At 44.9% G+C, this 21,628-nt stretch overlaps 1 long non-coding RNA gene and 1 pseudogene across 2 annotated transcripts; both read left to right on the forward strand.

The window, feature by feature from the left end:
* The first annotated feature begins 7,643 nt into the window (after nucleotides 1-7,643).
* On the forward strand, nucleotides 7,644-19,849 carry LOC127919501 (kelch-like ECH-associated protein 1B; annotated as a pseudogene).
* On the forward strand, nucleotides 16,546-17,158 carry LOC127919497 (uncharacterized). 2 transcript variants are annotated; one of them, XR_008103162.1, is made up of 3 exons: nucleotides 16,546-16,631; nucleotides 16,773-16,916; nucleotides 16,987-17,158. It is a non-coding gene; the product is annotated as an uncharacterized LOC127919497 (long non-coding RNA). The 2 variants fall into 2 exon arrangements; XR_008103163.1 differs by having other exon boundaries at nucleotides 16,554-16,703.
* Nucleotides 19,850-21,628: the final 1,779 nt, after the last annotated feature.

Below are 21,628 nucleotides of genomic sequence, written 5' to 3' on the forward strand. Positions count from 1 at the left end.
CCTCTGGGTACATTGACTTCAATACAAAACCTAGGAGACTCGTGGTTCTCACCCCCTTCCATAGACTTACACAGTAACAACTTCAGGTTGGAGGACCTCATCCGATCAGAGCTCTTGAAGCATGAACTGACATGTTGTCCACCAAATGAAAGGATCAGATAATTAATCTGATACTGGAAGCATAAGCTACAGCTAGCCAACACTGCAGTGCATAAAATGTGGGGAGTAGTTGACTGAAAGAGAAAGACAATAGTTGAACAGTTTTGAACAAATTCATTTCTTTAAAAATGAATAAGCAAGCGAGAGCTAGCTATATTTTGTTGTATTTTCTCCACTTTCACTTACTTATTTAGCGAATGCAGCTAGATAGTTTAGCCTACTCAAACACACGGCTCAAACAGAGAGGGATGCCATGTTAGCTAGCAGGCTATGGCTATCCAACACTGGAACTTTTTTCGAAGTCAAAGTTTTGGTTTGATTAATTTATTGCCACTGGAGCCGGCAGGTGTAACTTCTAGACTGCTTGCTGACTGTACTGCATGATTTGTAGCGATTAATATGCGTTAGTTCTAGTAGCTATGTTGTTTATGAGTATGATGTTCGCTAATATGATGACAAAGATGTAAGCTGTGTGTAGTGGTTATGATAGAAACTAATTTGCAACTGTTGGAGTAATGTTTACACCCTAAATCAGCTAGATGCATGCAGAGAGTGCAAGGCGGTATTGAATGTGTCAATGTCTGTAACCTTGATTACTCAAATTTTTCTCTCGACTTGTGCTCCCTACATTGTAAACTTTCATTCATAGGCTAGTCTGTAGCAACCTCATGATGGGTATAGGGACATTTTGAGTCGTGTAGTAACCTGAACCTATCAATGTTACATTGAGCTGGGTGAATGGAATGTGAATGACAGTCATCCAATATGCTGTAATAGAAATAAGGCTATGCTCATTAAAAATGAAATAATTGTCCTCCCTCATCATAAATGGCACCGACAGCCACTGCTGCCAGTCCACCCATTATTTTACATTACATTTAAGTCATTTAGCAGACGCTCTTATCCAGAGCGACTTATGACTTGAATGGGGACGCCCAATTCTATTCATTCTATTTCTATGGTACCACCACAATTCATGGGACTGATATTAGCTTTTTCTGCGCATAATGTTCAAATCATTTATTTATAAGTGACTTTGTTGAGCTTCACAATCAATTTGAGATATTTTCCCCTGATGTGAATGGGATTTGTGCCACAAATACTAAATGCGGAATGTGGAACCAGTGCCAGGAAACTAAACTGAAGCATGAATTGCTGTCATAACTTGTCCATAGACTGCTTACAGGGTAAGGAAACCATTGTCATTTTATCATTTGGGTCAACTAACCCTTTAATGAGTTCCCTTGTACCTATTGCTGCGTTCTCGTGCTAGTCGGATCAAAGAAACGGACATTTCCAACTTGTTAACTGCTTGAACGCGGCACGTGTATAACTACAACCAGTTAGCAAGTCGGAAATTGTGGAGTTTCCTAGTTCCAACTAGCACGTGAACGGGTCCTTTTTAACTGCAGGCTTTTCTTTGGGTGCTGAAATCTGTCGTTTTTTATTAAAAACGGCATTTTATGTGACGTCTGTCAAATTGCACCCCGTAATCGACAGTCTTTCGATGGAGTAAGAAGTTACGACTTCAAGCGTGCACCACAACACGATACTTTTATCCATTCTTTAACGCTTACTGTGTACCTGTGCTTGTCCTGATTGTTATAGAGTTGTCAGTTGAATTTGGAATGCATATTTTGATAAAATTGCATTCTATACGTCCGCTTCCAAAACTGAAAGTCTGTCCGGCCATGATGGGCTGCACCTTATCATTTAACAAATAGCTCCCTTGGCAGGGTTCATGTAAAATGCTACTTTTATAAATAAAATACAGATCTGAGTCTTTCACTCATTATTCTTGTCACGCCTTGGTCATTGTATTTTGTGTTTTCGTTATATATTTGGTCAGGCCAGGGTGTGACATGGGTTTATTGTTGTTGTATTTCATATTGGGGTTTTTGTATTTGGGATCGCGGCTGATTAGGGGTGTTGTATAAGCTTGGCTGCCTGAGGCGGTTCTTAATCAGAGTCAGGTGATTCTTGTTGTCTCTGATTGGGAACCATATTTAGGTAGCCTGGTTTTGCTTTGTATTTCGTGGGTGATTGTTCCTGTCTCTGTGTAGTGTTCACCAGATAGGCTGTAATAGGTTTCACGTTCCGGTTGTTGTTTTTGTATTTGTTTAGTTATTTCATGTATCGTCATTCTCTTCATTAAAGAACATGAGTATCAACTACGCTGCATTTCAGTCCGACTCTCATTCCACAAACGAAGAACGCCGTTACAATTCTTGTTAAACAGAAACCCCAAACATATGGCAGCAGATCCACAAGGTCTGCCATGAGAGGTGACTTAAGGAAAAGCACCTTTAGTAAATCCGCTTTCTCTGTGAGAGCTTCCCATGTCTGGAATACACTGCCATCAGACACACAACTGCACCACCTATCACACTTCCACAAAACGTATGAATACATGGCTAAAGGTCAATCAGATTTGTGATCATAATCAATAGATGTGTATTGCCGCTTTCCATGTTGTCTGTAGCTTGTGAGGTGTGGAAACACTTTGTTGCTTTTATGAATTTTGCCTTGCTGCTTTTTGTTCTGTTGCTCTGTCTGTCTGCTACGTCTTGCTTGTCCTATGTTGCTCTGTCTGTATGCTACGTCTTGCTTGTCCTATGTTGCTCTGTCTGTATGCTACGTCTTGCTTGTCCTATGTTGCTCTGTCTGTATGCTACGTCTTGCTTGTCCTATGTTGCTCTGTCTGTATGTCTTGCTTGTCCTATGTTGCTCTGTCCTACGTCTTGCTTGTTGCTCTGTCTGTATGCTACGTCTTGCTTGTCCTATGTTGCTCTGTCTGTATGCTACGTCTTGCTTGTCCTATGTTGCTCTGTCTGTATGCTACGTCTTGCTTGTCATATGTTGCTCTGTCTGTATGCTACGTCTTGCTTGTCCTATGTTGCTCTGTCTGTCTGCCATGTCTTGCTTGTCCTATGTTGCTTTCTGCGTGTGCTCACTGCTCAATGATTGTCTATATTGTAATTGTTTTTAATAACCTGCCCAGGGACTGCGGTTGAAAATTTGCCGGCTGGCTAAAACCGTCACTTTTACTGAAACGTTGATAACTGCACTGTCCCTGTAAAAATAAAATATACCACTCAATAGTAAACCAAGAAAAGCTTGCAGCTACACAGAACAAACGGGTACAAGGAAACAATTAAAGAATTTACATTTTTACAAGTATCGACTGATGGTGACTCGATGTAGTTGGAGGTAGCCTAGAGTCCACCTACACTCGTCGCAACTCAACTCCATCGAGATGCACACTGAGTGTACAAAACATCAAGAGCACCTGCTCTTTCCATGACAGATGGACCAGGTGAAAGCTATGATCCCGTATTGATGCTGCTTGTTAAATCCACTTCAGTCAGTGTAGATGAAGGTTAAAGACCAGAAGGATTTTTAAGCCTTGAGACAATTGAGACATAGATTGTGTATGTGTGACATTCAAAGGGTGAATGGGCAGAAGACACAATATTTAAGTGCCTTTGAACAGGGTATGGTAGTAGGTTTGTGTCAAGAACTGCAACCCTGTTGGGTTTTTCACGCTCAACAGTTTCCCGTGTGTATTAAGAATGGTCCACCACCCAAAGGACATCCGGTCAACTTGACTCAATGCTTCTCACAGTTTTGTCAACATGGGCCGGCATCCCGTGGAACACTTTTGACACCTTTGTAGAATCCATGCTTCGACAAATTACGGCTGTTCTGAGGGCAAATCAATATTAAGGTGTTCTTAATGTGTTGTGCACTCGGTGTATATATCATCGTTGAGTAAACACCGCTAGTTGAGGGGGTGAGTTCTTCCATGATGAGTCCACTATGTGAGTTGTCAGAGGGAGTGTTGAGCAACAGGCTACTATTAAACTGTGACATTTCTTTCTCAAGGAACTGTGAGGGATAGGCCTTCCATGAGATTTTACACAACAGACACACAATATAGGTCTACTTACCACTAGGCCTACTACTGCTGCTGTGTAGCCTACATCTAGGTAGAACTCCTACATCTCCTCGTTAAGCTATATTTCCTCGTTAAGCCAGAACTCCTACATCTCCTCGTTAAGCTATATTTCCTCGTTAAGCTAGAACTCCTACATCTCCTCGTTAAGCTATATTTCCTAGTTAAGCCAGAACTCCTACATCTCCTCGTTAAGCTATATTTCCTAGTTAAGCTAGAACTCCTACATCTCATCGTTAAGCTAGAAGTCCTACATCTCCTCGTTAAGCTATATTTCCTAGTTCAGCTAGAACTCCTACATCTCATACATTCCTACAATGCAGTGCCTTTTCTTACCCCAGGAAGTATCACTTCTTCTTTAGTGTAAAATGTGGAATCCAAAAGGATGTAAATATAAGGTCAGGTGTCCTTTTACCTTAAATATGGATATTGAAACTGAATTTGAATGCATTTGGAACTGTTTTCTTAGTGGATGTAGGTGTTTTGCCATATCTCTGGGTGTTATTCATCAACTTCCACAATAAATATATGCCATAAAATAATCTTTCTATAGTCCTAGTTAAATTCTCTCAACAATGTTTTTTTCATGATTATTGTATTTTATTAAAGATTGTCTGTGTATCCCTGATATCCCTTTTCACCCTGTTAGTTTGTTGTAATTCTCCATTTAAGAAAACAACCCCTTAATTTATCTGGTGAGGGAACAACAGCGCAAAGCTAAATAAATATAAACACTCAGTTGGATCTATTTGTATATTGTTTCATGTTAGTCTATGTCCAACTCATAAATGTCCACCCTGTTAAAATATGTTTGATGTAGAAGTAATTTAAGGTCAATCTTGCTCACTCACAGTGCGATGGCTAATTTAGTCTCAACATTTCCACCCTGTTAGGTTCCACCCTGTTAGGATTATGCTCTTAACCGGTTAAAAAAAAATAGTAATAATTAAGTGCCTGAGCTTGACCAATATGTTTATCTGAAAGTCAAAAGTCCTTTTTCTGAACTTTTTTCTAAAGTTACAAGGTCCAAAAGGCACTGCATTGTAGGAACGACCTAACTTGACTTTAGTGAGGCCTACACACTGTAATAATATATCAGACCGTGTCCAATGTAAGCATTGTCTTCATTACAGAGAATGGTCCAACCACATAATATTAGTCTAATCTTGGTTTCACTTCAGTGAGTTGTACAGGATTTCATGTGATATAGAGGGAGGGTAGTAGAATTACCTAGATAGAGCTGTAGGTAGGCAGACCATACAACTAAGGCTGCGCCCAAATGGCACCCTGTTCCCTACACTTTTAGAAAAAAATGGTTCCAAAAGGTTAATTCGGCTGTCCCCATAAGATAACAACCTGTTTTTGGTTCCAGGTAGAACACTTTTGGTTCCAAGTATAACTGTTTTGGGCTCCATGTAGAACCCTTTCCACAGAGGGCAATACATGGAACCAACAAGGGTTCTTCAAAGTGTTCTCTTATGGGGACAGTCGAAGAACCCTTTTATATTCTAGGTGGTACCTTCTTTTCTAAGAGTTTACATAGTGCACTACTACTAGAGTCCTATAAGCCCTGGTCAAATGTAGTGCATTATATAGGGAATAGGGTGCCATTTGGGAGGCATGTAGAACAGGTAGGCCAGAACTTGTCCTCCAGCCCTTCAGTTCAGCCAGTCAGTTCTCTTATCTGCTTGTACAGGTAATCATTATGTGCAAAACGTAACATTGCAGTTATGTTACCCACTCAGGCCAGAGCAGCTGCAATAACACGATAACAATTGTTGCTGAGTAACTATGACTCTCTATAGTGACTTTTTTGTATTGGCCTAGTTGTGAACGAACAGGCTTAACACCTGTATAGCCTGTAGCTTACTTTTGTGTGTGTGTTGTGTGTGTGTGTGTGTGTGTGTGTGTTGTGTGTGTGTGTGTGTGTGTGTGTGTGTGTGTGTGTGTGTGTGTGTGTGTGTGATTATTTTCCTACTCTCCACTGCTGTAGCCAGATTGGTCACAGGACAGTCCAGGGAAGAAAAAAACACTCAGTCACGATGACTAATTCAATTCTGCCCTAATTTAAGTCACTCACTCCGTCTTCCTCAGTAGGAAAGTACGTCACTCGGCTCAGACTCTCGACCAGTGGTTGGGCTATCTTACCCACTCCCCGCCAGAGCTGGGTTCAGACTCTTTACAAACCTTCTCAAATACGCTGAGCATTTGCTCTAGTTTGCCTGAAGAGCCAGATGGGTGGGGTTTGCACTTTTGAGACATCTCTATTGGTTCCATTGCAGCAGGTACGCTCAGTCAAGCATAGATGCAATATTTGAAATGTTTTCTAATGGTATTTGAACCCAGGTCTGAGGGGGGGAGGAGAGAGAGACTCTGCATTCCCTTGTGTGGAATCTGTGGAGACACCCAAGCTCTCCTAGAGCTGTGATGTTGTCTCAAAGCACATTGACTCTAGTCACAGTGACTAAGAGAAACTGTGACTCCTCCCAAGAGGATCCATGAGTGTGACTGTAAACTCTTTGATTACCTTAAAGGTATATCTATCTATGTTGTATCTCTTCCTGTTCTAGGACACTTTTGTTCTGACTGGAGTGATTGAGGTTGGATGGCTTCGTAATGTTATTTAGCTGAGTCATTCGCTTGTCGTAGAACATACTAAATCACTCTCGAAAATGAAAGTTCTATCTGTTTTGATCAGACATGGAAATCAGTGCTAAAACAAATTAAAGGAAGATGGTGAACAAGCTATGAAGGTAAGATACTGACATTTTGGTGCAGGTAGATAGCCAAGTAGCGCAAAAACATTATTTAAATATTGTCAGTACGATATATCATCAAAATGTATATCCCGATATGAAAATGTATTTCTTTCTTTCCCCCATCACTATTAGATAAACCCTATCCACCTAACACCTAACTGTCCTGTCTTTTCTCTTCTCTTCTAGTTGCCAACGGCACCCAGACCTTCCCAGTAAATACAACAGTGCAATTTGAGATTCCAGAACGGGGCGACTTCTGGGAAAGCTTCTAGAGTGGAGCAACTGATCAACCAAACTAAACTGAGCTCTCCCCTCATTCCTGAATCCTCAGGGCTGCTAGCTTACGCTGACGACATTTTGGCACCTGCTCTTTTTTTCTCCCTCTACAGAGTTTTAGGAGTTTCCACCCTCTACTACCCTATCCTTGTCCCTCTTCTACCCAACTCCTGGCAGAAGTGTAGCTCCATGAGCTAAGTCCTGATTTATAATTATGACCATTGAAGATGCAGTAGTATATCAGTGTCTGTTTGTTGGGCCTCAGAGCGAAAAAGGAATAAGCAAGTAGTTGGACTTGAGAAGATGTCAGAGTACTAGACACATCTGTCTGTTTTCTGACTGTTGCGGACTCTTTTGTTCAGGAAGTTCCCCTTTAGGAAAAACATATCAACAAGCGGGACGTGAATAACAGTAATTCCTACTGCGTCTTTTCGGACTCGCTACATACCTCCTGCCAAAAGACCATACGTCTTGCTGTTCCTTTAATTAAAGAGAAAGAGAAGTTTACTCAAGGGCAGGTGGGAGAGAATCTAGAACACTGATGTCATAAATCGTGGTGGATAACGATTGGCCTGGTTATAACATACATAACCATGACTGGCAGTTCATGTAGAATAAGTATTTTTAAAGTTTTACAATAGCACCTGATTGTGCACTATGGCTGGGCTTGTGGAATAAGTAAGACTGTACGAAAAACTCATATAGACACAATGGCTGGAATTGAAGAATAAGAAGTAAGGGATAAGAAACCGTCTTTCGGACCTTTCTAAGAAAGCCGATTTAGTACTCTCTGAACTCTACAGTCACAGACATACATTCAACCAAAAAACAACAAAGACCCTAGGAAAAGGGTCGTAGCCTTCTACAATCCCCCAATAGCTCCTCCAGTTTTCAACATTTCCCTAGTGTCTCCTTGCCCCTCAGTGAGCAAGGATGTCCGGCAGCAGTCACTCCCAACACTGTTCTTAGTTGTTGTCACAGCTTCAACAGAAGCACCAGGAAGGATCCTTCGTCAGTCAGGATGTCTAATGAGTGCCCGACGGAGTGCAAGGCGGTGGTGACGCCGTCGACGCGCAACGGCCACCGCGTCTTCAGCTACACGCTGGAGAGCCACACGGCGGCCGCCTTCGCCATCATGAACGAGCTGCGGCTGGACGGCCAGCTGTGCGACGTGACGCTTCGTGTGTGCTACAACGACCTGGAGGCCGTGGACTTCGTGGCACACAAGTGTGTAGCATTGTGTCAATAACGGTTATGCTGTGGATGGAGTCGGGTGTATCGGTAACGTTCTGACTCGGACTACTCGTGCCTATAGGGCGTCTGGGGTCTGTGCCCTTCTCTTCTAGTCCTCATGCTTTGCCTATCCTTTAGATGTGTTCTGCACCAGAACCCTGTGCTGCTCTTAGGAATTTATAGTTGCACCTGATCTTAAAGTTCCAGCTGCAGTTGCTTATTTATCTAAATGTTTCAGTATTAATTAAGAACTTGACTATGATTGTTTCATTTAAAAAGAGTCAAAATAACAAAAAGAGCTTCCACTCAAAGCAATTTCTGTGGCAAGAATTTTGATAAATTGGTTTTGAGAGCACCTGTTGAATCAGAGGGGAAAACTGATACAGTTGATATGTTTGAGATATCAAGCTGACAGTTCACGTCTACAGGTGGTGCTGGCATCGTCCCTTCCGGTCTTCAGAGCCATGTTCACCAACGGCCTGAAGGAGTGTGGGATGGAGGTGGTGCCCATCGTGAGGGGATACACCCCCGGTGAGTGTTACAACACATTTTATAAGACTTGCCACAGGCATGTAATAAACCTTTCTAGCTGTTGGTCTAAAGTAAAGTGTTAACCAATTCTATGGAAACCAACTGCATTTTCATGAGTAATAGTAGTGAAGACTGGATAGATGAGGGAGACCTGCATAAGTAGGCGGGTGAAGGCTGCCTTTCATCCAGGTGTGTCGGTAGAGCTGACTTTTAGAAGTCCCAGTTGTAATTATCCACGTTGCATTCAAGATAGAAAGGCAGTCACTCCACGTTTCCTACGAGGGACCAAAGACTGACTCCATAAGAAAGACAGTTGTATTTCAGTGGTAAAAATATGCGCCGCACACACACACACCTGCTTTTATCGCTGGCTTCTTTGTTCCAGCTGGTGCGTACAGCCCCACTGAGTTATCTCCCAGAGATCGTAATCATGCCGCTGCCTTTAGACATGCAGACACACGCAGACACACCAAGCTTACAGAGAGCAAAGCAGGATTAGCCATGTTGACGAATGAGGGAACTGATAAACCAGCAGCTCTCTGACTGCTCTCTGTCATAGGCTAACTCAGCACTGTGCCACAGTGCCACAACTTTGATAGTATTTATTGTGTTACTATTTTTATTTGCGAATTGTCTTACTTTGTCTAACTCTGCATTGTTGGGAAAGGGCTCGAACTAAGCATTTCACGGTGAAGTCTACACCTGTTGTATTCAGCGCATGTGACAAATACAATTTGATTCGATTGGTTTTATTTGATTGTGTAGTTCCTCAGTACTGAGGCAGATTGTCAGTCTGGAACCTCATGCCACAATAATGATGTAATTGAAGGCCTCCCGGGTGGCGCAGTGGTTAAGGGCGCTGTACCACCAGACTCTGCTCCGCGCCCAGGCTCTGTCGCAGCCAGCTGCGACCGGGAGGTCCGTGGGGTGACGCATATTGGCCTAGAGTCGTCCGGGTTAGGGAGGGTTTGGCCGGTAGGGATATCCTTGTCTCATCGCGCACCAACGACTCCTGTGGTGGGCCGGGCGCAGTGGCGCTAACCAAGGCTGCCAGGTGCACAGTGTTTCCTCTGACACATTGGTGCGGCTGGCTTCCGGGTTGGATGCGCGCTGTTAAGAAGCAGTGCGGCTTGGTTGGGTTGTGTATCGGAGGACACATGACTTTCAACCTTCGTCTCTCCCGAGCCGCACGGGAGTTGTAGCGATGAGACAAGATAGTAGCTACTAAACAATTGTATACCACAAAATTGGGGAGAAAAAAGGGGTAAAAAAATCTATATATTAAAAAAATAATAATGATGTAATTGACCCTTTCTGTCTTCCTGTCTCTTCTAACTGTTCTAACTACTCTCGCCTCATTCTCTCTCTCACCTGTCCTCCACTCTCTTTTTCATCTGTCCCATCTCTTCTCTCCATCTCCAATCTTTTCTCTTCCTTTTCTCTCTCTGCAAATCCTCCTCTCTCTCCACATCCCTCCTTCTCTCTCAGGTGATGGGCCGGCTGATAGAGTTTGCCTACACGGCCAGCATCTCTGTTGGGGAGAAGTGTGTGATCCACGTCATGAACGGCGCCGTCATGTACCAGATCGACAGCGTGGTCAAGGCCTGCTGCGACTTCCTGGTCACGCAGCTGGACCCTAGAAACGCCATCGGCATAGCCAGCTTCGCCAGCAGATCAGCTGCACGGAGCTCCATCAGAAAGCTCGGGAAATATCTACATGAACTTCAGCCAGGTATGTGGTGTAGATACTGTCTTCTGGATTTGAGCAAATATCTACTTCCCGGGGTCGGATGACCTCATGGATACTATTTTATGTCTCGGCATCTAGTATGAAGGAAGTTGGAGGTAGTTTCGCAAGCCAAAGCTAACAAGCATGTTATAAGTCGCTCTGATAAGAGTCTGCTAAATGACTTAAATGTAAATGTAAATGACCTCTAATATCCTTCATACTGGACACAGAGACATAAAATGGTATCCACGAGTTAATCTGCCTCTGGGGAAGTAAATAACAAGCTTCATCGCCAACATCCCGAAGTATCCTTTTAAAACAGTTAGCTTTAGCCCCCTCACAACTGATTCAGGATCAGCTTTGCCTAACCTCGTTCTTTGGGTTTGCGATTCTCGAAACCATAGCGAGAGAGAATCCTTTTAAACTCATGAGGGGAGTGAACAAGTACACACTTCGGAGAGAATGATAGTCTCTTCCCCCCTCCCGAGTTGGAAAAGTTCAGTATCCAGAGCATGCTCACTGTTGATGGTACGAAGTGTTTCACCATGACACTTTGCTCCTTGACCCCTATGGGTTTCCCCAGGAAATAACCACGCCACCTGACTCCGATCAGTTGAAATAATTCAGCGGATACTGTGCGTGTCTCCTTATCTTCATTTGATATGGATGAGTCATTCAGTCAACCTTATCGTTAGTGTGTCACCGTCAGGCCATTCAGCTGCTATACAGATTAATGGCTTTTCTCAGATCTGTAGTCTCTTCCTGTAACTTGAAAGCCAGAGTCCGTTTCCTCAACTGACTCACTGTGTTTAGTTAAGGGAAACGTCAAGGCTTTGTGAGGGTGGAGCACCACCACCTGCACCACAGCGTGTCATCACTGAACAAATAGTCTCAGCTGTTACTTTGCACCATCTTCGTTTCTTTTCTGCTTTGGCCCTTGAACCCTCAACATGAATAATCCTACTATTGTGTGGTAGTGGGTTAGGTGTGTGTGTGTTGGGTTAGTTTTGTGCGTGAGTTGGGTGAGTCGTGTGGAATCAGCGCGTTGTGTGGGCGGGCTCATGGGGGTTTACCTGTATGTTCAATGTAGAGGCAGTCAGTCTGCATGACTTCACAGGGAGTCAGACTGAAACTGTAACCATGGAAGAGCTGGTTAACAGGAAGAGATGTCTCATATATATTCTGCAAAGATCACTGATTGTCTCTCTCTCACACACGCGCGCACGCACGCACGCACACACACACACACACACACACACACACACACACACACACACACACACACACACACACCCAAAAGAATGATCATGAGTCATAATAAGATGAATACCAAAGGTGTACTGTGTGATTCAGTGTACTCCATTGAATAAAAATGTTTTCAAAATGCTGCGTTACTCCCCTTTTTAATTCTAAAAGCCTAACAATTGCCCATGAACCATATCCAACAACCCCTTGTTATTCTCCATGACTTCATTTTAGACTGGCAACCAAGTGATGCCTTTCTTAGAACAGCCTCCTTCTCCTCCTCCTCACCTTTAGGTGGCGACCCAGGAGGAGTTCTTCAACCTCTCCCAATGCCAGCTGGTCACTCTCATCAGCCGCGACGAACTCAACGTGCGCTGTGAGTCGGTGGTCTTTCAGGCTTGTGTGGCGTGGGTCCGGTACGACCGGGAGAACCGGGCGGCCCTACGTCCAGGCCCTGCTCCAGGCCGTGCGGTGCCACTCCCTCACCCCACACTTCCTCCAAGCCCAGCTGCAGTCTCTGGAGTGGGACGACCAGTGTAAAGACTACCTGGCTCAGATCTTCCAGGACCTCACCTCCACAAGCCCACGAAGGTGAGATGGTTGGTTGGTATTTTGGGTAATAAAACCTGTTTACAGTTAAAGTTCTAAACCCTCCATTGTTTCTGATGTGCATCAATGACCTTGCTGCTGTATCTAACACTTAACGTCCAATACTGATGCCAAGAACCCTGATTAAATCAAGTTTTTTTTAAACTACAAAGCCGACCTCCCGAGTGGCGCAGCGGTCTAAGGCGTCACTACAGACCCGGGTTCAATCCCAGGCTGTGTCACAACCGGCCGTGACAGGGAGTCCCATAGGGCGGTGCACAATTGGCCCAGCGTCGTCTAGGTTAGGGGAGGGTTTGGCCGGGGTGGGGGGCTTTACTTGGCTCATCGCTCTCTCCTTGTGGCGGGCCGGGCTCCTGCAGGCTGACTTCGGACGTAAGTTGAACAGTGTTTCCTCCAACACATTGGTGAAGCTGACTTCCGGGATAAGCGGGCGGGTGTTAAGGAGAGTGGTTTGGCGGGTCATCGACTCGCTCTCCAGAGCCCGTTGGGCAGCGATGAGACAAGATCGCAATTGACATTGGGAGGGAAAAAAGGGGATAAATATATATTTCCAATGCATTTGTCTCCAAGGTAATCTCCTGATGGATCAATTGATTGATACATTTATGTGGTCCTCCTAGGTGATCCGTGCCGCACGCCCAAAGTGCCCCAGCTCATCTACACGGCAGGGGATACTTCCGTCAGTCCCTGTCCTATCTGGAAGCCTACAACCCCTGTACTGGGGCCTGGCTGAGGCTAGCTGACCTTCAGGTCCCCCGGAGTGGCCTGGCTGCCGTGGTCATCTCTGGGCTGTTCTACGCTGTCGGAGGAAGGAACAACGCTCCTGACGGGAATATGGACTCCAACACGTTGGATTGTTATAATCCCATGAACAACTGCTGGTTGCCTTGTGCTCCCATGAGTGTACCCAGGAACAGGATAGGAGTGGGGGTGATTGACGGGATGATCTATGCTGTCGGAGGGTCGCATGGATGTATTCATCATAACAGCGTGGAGAGGTTCGTGGAACTGAGATCTGATTGGGTGGTTTGATGAAGGGAGCGGGAGTTGCGTTTTTGTGTCCTTCGGTTGGGGTTATGATTGGTTAGGTATGTAGGATTGGAACAGTGCCCTTTGCGCCATAGGACTTGGTATTTTCTGTGCGGAGCAAAGTGATGTTATACAAGGAAGTAGCTCAGCAAAAAAAGAAACACCCCTTTTTCAGGACCCTGTCTTTCAAAGATAATTTGTAAAAAAAAAAATCAAAATAACTTCACAGATCTTCATTGTAAAAGGTTTAAACACTGTTTCCCCATTCTTGTTCAATGAACCATAAACAATTAATGAACAAGCACATGTGGAACGGTCGTTAAAGACACTAACAGCTCACAGACGGTAGGCAATTAAGGTCACAGTTATGAAAACGTAGGACATTAAAGAGGCCTTTCTACTGACTGAAAAACACCAAAAGAAAGATGCCCAGGGTTCCTGCTCATCTGCGTGAATGTGCCTTAGGCATGCTGCAAGGAGGCATGAGGAATGCAGATTTGGCCAAGGCAATAAATTGCAATGTCCGTACTGTGAGACGCCTAAGACGGGGAGACAGGACGGACAGCTGATCATCCTCCCAGTGGCAGACCACGTGTAACAACACCTGCACAGGATCGGTACATCTGAACATCACACCTGCGGGACAGGTACAGGATGGCAACAACAACTGCCCGAGTTACACCAGGAATGCACAATCCCTCCATCAGTGCTCAGACTGTCTGCAATAGGCTGAGAGAGGCTGGACAAAGGGCTTGTAGGCCTGTTGTAAGGCAGGTCCTCACCAGACTTTACCGGCAACAGTGTCACCAAAGGGCACAAACCCACCGTCGCTGGTCCAGACAGGACTGGCAAAAAGTGCTCTTCACTGACAAGTTGCAGTTTTGTCTCACCAGGGGTGATGGTTGGAAACGTGTTGATCGTCGAAGGAATGAGCATTACACCGAGGCCTGTACTCTGGAGCGGGATCTATTTGGAGGTGGAGGGTCCGTCATGGTCTGAGGCGGTGTGTCGCAGCATCATCGGACTGAGCTTGTTGTCATTGCAGGCAATCTCAACTCTGTGCGTTTAAGGGAAGACATCCTCCTCCCTCAAGTGGTACCCTTCCTGCAGGCTCATCCTGACATGACCCTCAGCATGATAATGTCACCAGCCATAATGCTTATTCTGTGCATGATTTCCTGCAAGACAGGAATGTCATTGTTGGCCATGGCCAGCGAAGAGCCCGGATCTCAATCTCATTGAGCACATCTGGGACATGTTGGATCGGAGGGTGAGGACTAGGGCCACCCCCCAGAAATATTTGGGAACTTACAGGTGCCTTGGTGGAATCTCACAGCAAGAACTGGAAAATCTGGTGCAGTCCATGTGGAGGAGATGCACTGCAGTATTTAATGCAGCTGGTGGCCAAACCAGATACTGACTGTTACCCCCTCCCCCCTTTGTTCACATACACATTATTACATTAGTCACATGTCTGTGGAACCTGTTCAGTTTATGTCTCAGTTGTGTGAATATTTGTACCAAGATTCAACATGTTAAGTTTGCTGACTTCTTTTTTTGCTGATATACAGTATATATATTTTTTATCTCAAGGAAAGTATTTGTTGTTTGTGCCTAAAAATAAACCAGGAAGAAATTACTTTGATGTCACGATTTTCCAACCTCACACTAAATATAGTCCAGTTGGTTGATTTTGTGGGCGTGCCTCTATCCTGCTCCGCAGGTTTTGTCAGTGTGTTTGACTGACTGTGTCTGTCTCTCCCCTCCTCAGGTATGACCCAGACAGGGACCAGTGGCACCTGGTGGCCCCAATGTTGACACGGCGTATCGGGTGGGCGTGGCGGTCATCAACCGGCTGCTGTACGCGGTGGGAGGGTTCGACGGCACACACCGCCTCTCTCCTCCTCAGAGTGTTATAACCCAGAAAGGGATGAGTGGAAGAGCATGGCTGCCATGAACACTGTGCGCTCTGGGGCAGGTGAGGAACAAAGGGACCACATTGACTTTGGACAGGATTTACGGTCTGATTCTCTATGCTTCTCTCGACGCATGTACTTAAGGCATGGACAGGAATATGGTGGAAACTCTCCAGCCATGCTTTCACAAATCCAATGTTTTCAAATCGATTTTAAATGCATTTTCCTGTGTAAAGGGTGGAGATTCAGAGTGAAACCTGCGTGTAGACCTAAAGTTCCACCTGTGTCAAGAAGGCCCTTCTAATAATGAACTTTGACCCATATCAGGTGTGTGTGCGCTGGGAACCGTATCTACGTGATGGGGGCTACGACGGCACCAACCAGCTGAACACAGTGGAGCGCTACGACGTTGAGACTGACACCTGGAGCTTTGCAGCCTCCATGAGGCACCGACGCTCCGCCCTGGGGGTCACCGCACCATGGGAAGATCTATGTACTGGGTGGGTATTGTAAAAGCAGGTTCTACTGCAACAATGCTTTAGCGTAATTATGAGTTATTTGCTTCGGGGCAAGAATTCTTTCTTTGAACACCATAAACAAAACCCCGGAGTCCTCCCCAAATACCCATTTTGTTTTTTCTAATACATTGACAGAATCAACCCCATATGATGTGCAGTATTTAGTACCACAGTGTTTAGGTCACATTTAGTTTTCCAGTGTCGAAGTGACAGAGAGAAGCATATCTTATTGTTTTTATTTATTGATTTATTTAGTTGATTTTTTTATTTTTTTTTCATTTGTCGAGAGACCTATCTGGTGGTGTCTCACGGAATTGCAGGACTGATTATTGGCAAGTCAGTTTATAATTGGCAGCTAGCTCCATTTGAATGATACAGCAGCAACACCTGGTCAACAGCATCGGCTTTTAGGCCTCCTGCCCGCTCCTAGAGGGAAGCGGTGTGAGGTGATGCAGAGGCGCAGGGCGCTTTAGGCCTCCTGTCGGCTCCTAGAGGGAAGCTGAGGGATGAGGCTGCAGCTTTAGGCGCTCCCGGTGAGGTGATGCAGGGGGAGGGCGCTTTTAGGCCTCCTGCTCCGGCTCCTAGAGGAAGCGGTGTGAGGTGATGCAGAGGCTCGCCTCGTAGGGAGCTTTTAGGCCTCCTGCTCCGGCTCCTAGAGGGAAGCGGTGTGAGGTGATGCAGAGGCTCGCCTCGTAGGGAGCTTTGAGGCCTCCTGCTCCGGCTCCTAGAGGGAAGCGGTGTGAGGTGATGCAGAGGCTCGCCTCGTAGGGAGCTTTTAGGCCTCCTGCCCGGCTCCTAGGGAAGCGGTGTGAGGTGATGCAGAGGCTCGCCTCGTAGGGAGCTTTTAGGCCTCCTGCTCCGGCTCCTAGAGGGAAGCGGTGTGAGGTGATGCAGAGGCTCGCCTCGTAGGGAGCTTTTAGGCCTCCTGCTCCGGCTCCTAGAGGGAAGCGGTGTGAGGTGATGCAGAGGCTCGCCTCGTAGGGAGCTTTTAGCCTCCTGCTCCGGCCCTAGAGGGAAGCGGTGTGAGGTGATGCAGAGGCTCGCCTCGTAGGGAGCTTTTAGGCCTCCGGCTCCTAGAGGGAAGCGGTGTGAGGTGATGCAGAGGCTCGCCTCGTAGGGAGCTTTTAGGCCTCCGGCTCCTAGAGGGAAGCGGTGTGAGGTGATGCAGAGGCTCGCCTCGTAGGGAGCTTTAGGCCTCCTGCTCCCGGCTCCTAGAGGGAAGCGGTGTGAGGTGATGCAGAGGCCGCCTCGCAGGGCGCTTTTCAGGACTACTGCTGAGGTGTGGGGGTCTTATTTGCACTTTTACAGTCCCGAAGCATAACCCAGGTGGGTGCTACCAGCCTGATCTAGAGAGGAGGAGCTGTGAACATCGACAGACAACAAGGTACTTGATGAAGAGCTCCATGGCCTGTCTTGTCAGATGTCTCTACCTCCCTGCCTGGCTGTTCCATCAATGCTTCCTCCGGCGATAATACTACCTTTCTGAACTGCCCATGATGAAAGACCTTCGTCCAATAACTACCAGATCCTCCTACATTTTTGTTGTTAAATTGTTTTGTTTTTAAAAGCAACTTTGCGATTCAACGTGTAATGAAAAGCACCATATAAAATGCATGTATTATTATTTACATTTGAGATACAATTCTCTTGTTATAAAAAGTGTTATAAATCCCATCCTATGTCCTAAAGAGTGCTTCTCCTCTCCTCCTCCGTTCTACAGGAGGTTATGATGGGAACACTTTCCTGGACAGCGTGGAGTGTTATGACCCGGAGACGGACACGTGGTCGGAGGTGACCCGCATGATGTCGGGCCGCAGTGGCGTGGGCGTGGCTGTTACCATGGAGCCCTGCCAAAAGGACCTGGCCCAGTGTCTGAAGCATGAGAGGACGGAGGTCACTGGCGGTTGTGAGGGTGTTAGTTTGGGGTGTTCAGGGACAGGAGGGGACTCTGGATCGCACCATAACTCCAGACACGGTGCCTTCAGCAAGGGGACTTGAGTCGTACGCTCTCCACCATCCCTGGCTCAGTCCTCTTCAGTCTTCCATGGAAAAGCTCCCCAGCCTTGAATAGAAGACAGAAACACAGGTCTTCTGAAAAACACAAGATCGCAGAGGCCCTCCCTAGCCATGTTGGTTTCACACAACTTCAGTCATATGTGACAAGTTGTTTAATGATAAATTGTATATAGTTTATGATCTAGCACGTCGATTCACTCACTGTTCCCGTGATAACAATGCAGATGGACAAAGTCATAGAAATAGGAGTTCTAGATCGTTTAATCTGTTCAAATCTACTTCTATGTGCTCCATCCCATACCACCACAGTAGCACTATAGCGCCCTCTTGGACCAATGTTTCCCTGGTCTACACCAAGAGGAGAAAGGGCTGTACAATATATTTGAAAGGCTACTAACTAACCTCTGTCTACTAAATTAGTAGTCACTTTTTTTCTATTTCAAGACCAGCCTGTGCAGATAAACCAAATATTTTGGGGAGGGGAAGAAATATAGAAAATTGCATACCTTCAAACAACAAGAAAGTGTAAGACAAAGTACCTTTTGCTGAGAATTTTCCTGAACAGCAGTAAATGCAAACTTGTAGTGTATTCAAGGTTTAAAAAGGCTTCTAAAGTTTGAATTTTCCACTAAAAATGTTAGATTTGATTTTACCTAATGAAAAATGTATCAACCCTACACAAAAATGTCCCTTAATTATAATCCACAAAATTCACATTTCCTGTTGCTGAATGATTATTTTCCTACTGTAGCAAACTGGCTCAAATTAAAGATCCTACATCTGTTTGGCAAAGTCTGTGGACAAATGGGGAATTTTAGGGTTTTCCTAATATAAGTGCCATTACTATGCCTGCTGGCATGATTACCACCATCAGTATACAGAACACTCTCTGGTGGCAAGAATGTTGGCCAAGGGTTGGAGACTTAACCTACAGTGGTCAAAGTAGGCCTAGAGAGCCCCAAGACTGAGTCTAGATACTATCGGCTCAGTAGCGTCGCAAACCAACCATAAAGAATTTGTGGGACGGGAATGAACTGAAAAGTGTTTAGAGTAGGGAACTCACAAGGACAGCCCACAAGGACAAAATAAGTGTCAATTAATATTCAAACATTACACACAAATATATCTCCAATCTCCCCCTGCGATTGTTTTGGGTTTTAACAATCGTACACACATCTGCCCAAACCACGGGTCAAGTGACCATTGTTGTGCATTAAGTCACATTTGATAATGTCACTAAATGGGAAGATGAGAAGAAAAGGGCTGCATCCCAAATGGCACCCTATTCCCTATGTCGTGCACTACGTTTGACCAGAGCCCTATGGACCTTATCAAGAGTAGTGCACTAAATATTTCCTGATGACTCGTACTGAATTGAATTCCGCTGCTTTCTCGATGGAGAAGGAATGTCAGTGGGCCGGAGCCTGCCAAAACTAAATTGGGAATAGAGTGCTATTTAGTACAGGCTACTTAAAGAAATGTATTTGTAACAGCGGTTTAATTAAACTACAAAGGTTTTTTAAGTGATGTTTTGTACATTGATATTATATTCCAATGGAGTCTTGTACAGAAGAATTTAAGACCTGAGGTTTTTATTTATTAATTTTGTCCCTTTTTTTTTCTTGTTTGCTTTGACTGACTTCGACTTTGTATTACAATTGGACTCTGATATTGTTTTCCTGCTAATGAGAAGCATGCATTGTATTTAGGCATGCCTGTTGAATGCCTACATTTGTAAAGAAAGGTTGCCTCTTTTGAAAGGGACTTTTTTCCTCTTAGTAGTTAAAGAAATAGAATATTTAAAGAAATGCTTTGTACATTTTTCAGCAAACACTGTACAAAACACATTGTATATTAAAATATGTTTATTTTAACAGTGGCATGTGTTTCTTTGTCGAAATCCCAGTTCTGGGCTCATATTCACAGTCTGATTTAGAAGTGCTGATTATAGGATACGTTTTTGCCTTTTCGATCAAAATGAAGAGGGTGATCTGAGCCTAGTTTAGCAATACTCCAATTAGCATTGAGAGAAAGGCACCTGGATCCGGTTCGTTAGAACCATCGATGAACTTGGCCTTACGATACTTTCGGGAAACCGGGCCCTGATCAGGGAGTGTCTGCACAAGACAGTACAGTACGACTATGGGCAGAAACTGCTTCTCCAATAGAAATCCCCGATCACGCTCGTAGGCGATGTCATAGCGACTTTGGCTGGCTAAGATCATGCGCAGAGACACGTAATCGGTTCTAACCGTCGTCTCGCGTCAAATCAAAGGCATGCCTTTCGATATATCGTTGTTTTTGACGAACATGAGAACTTGTCAGTTTGTCACTTTCAGGAGGTTAGTCATAACATGCTCAGCTACTTAAGACATTGTCTCGAATCTCGGTTGTGCTTTTCAGATTTAGAAAACGTTTACAACCAAGGAATAATTTTTCCACTTCTCCAATTGACTTTTCTAACGCCAAACTCCGGCATGGTCTGCTTCACAAGCGTTCCCAGAAGTCTCGCAATATTGCACCTCTAGGTTTAGAAACTCTGTGGTTTGCATCGTGTTGCCACAAGATGGCGCCTAAACACAGATTTTCGTCATACCACCAGATGGCCACGATATCACAAGTTATTGATGATAACATTGATGATGTGGATTTTTGATTACATTTGCAATATTAAAATAATAGTTAACATATTTCACTAAGGGTTTGTTTCATATTTGTTCAATATTATTTCTTATTTTATAATAGCTGTAGGCTGTAAACCAAGTAATTAATTGTACGTACTGGCCATTCATGATGACTTGACATTTCACATTCCCTTGGTGAATCTGGCAGCGGAATGCAAAATAGGGACTGGGCTACAGTAGATTTAGATAAGTAGCCTAAACTGAACTCCATATACACTACATGACCAAACGTATGGGGACACCTGCTTGTCGAACATCTCATTCCAAAATCATGGGAATTAATATGAAGTTTGTACCCCATTTGTTGCTACATCAGTCTCCACTCTTCTGGGAAGGCTTTCAGATGTTGGAACATTGCTGTGGGGACTTGCTTCCATTCAGCTACGAGCATTAGTGAGGTTCGACACTGATGTTGGGCAATTAGGCCGGGCTCGCACTCAGAGTTCCATTTCATCCCAATAGTGTTTGATGGGGTTGAGGCCAGTCAAGTTCTTCCACACAGATCTCGACAAACCATTTCTGTATGGACCTCGCTTTGTGCCCGGGGGTGTTGTCATGCTGTAACAGGAAAGGGCCTTCCCTAAACTGTTGCCATAAAATTGGAAGCACAGAATCATCTAGAATGTAATTGTATGCTGTAGCATTAAGATTACCCTTCAGTGGAACTAAAGGGCCTAACCCGAACCATGAAAAAACAGCCCCGGACCATTATTCCTCCTCCACCAAACTTTACAGTTAGCACTATGCATTGGGGCAGGTAGCGTTCTCCTGGCATCTGCCAAAACCAGATTCGTCAGTAGTACTGCCAGATGTGGAAGAGTGATTCATCACTCCAGAGAACACTGCTCAAGAGTCCATTGGAGGCAAGCTTTACACCACTCCAGTCGACGCTTGACATTGCACATGGTTATCTGCGTTATTGTTATTGGGTGCTGCAATCTATAGTTTTAGCAAAAAAATGGCATTTTA

Source organism: Oncorhynchus keta, unplaced genomic scaffold, assembly GCF_023373465.1.
Source record: "Oncorhynchus keta strain PuntledgeMale-10-30-2019 unplaced genomic scaffold, Oket_V2 Un_contig_16796_pilon_pilon, whole genome shotgun sequence".
Taxonomy (NCBI): Eukaryota; Metazoa; Chordata; class Actinopteri; order Salmoniformes; family Salmonidae; genus Oncorhynchus; species Oncorhynchus keta.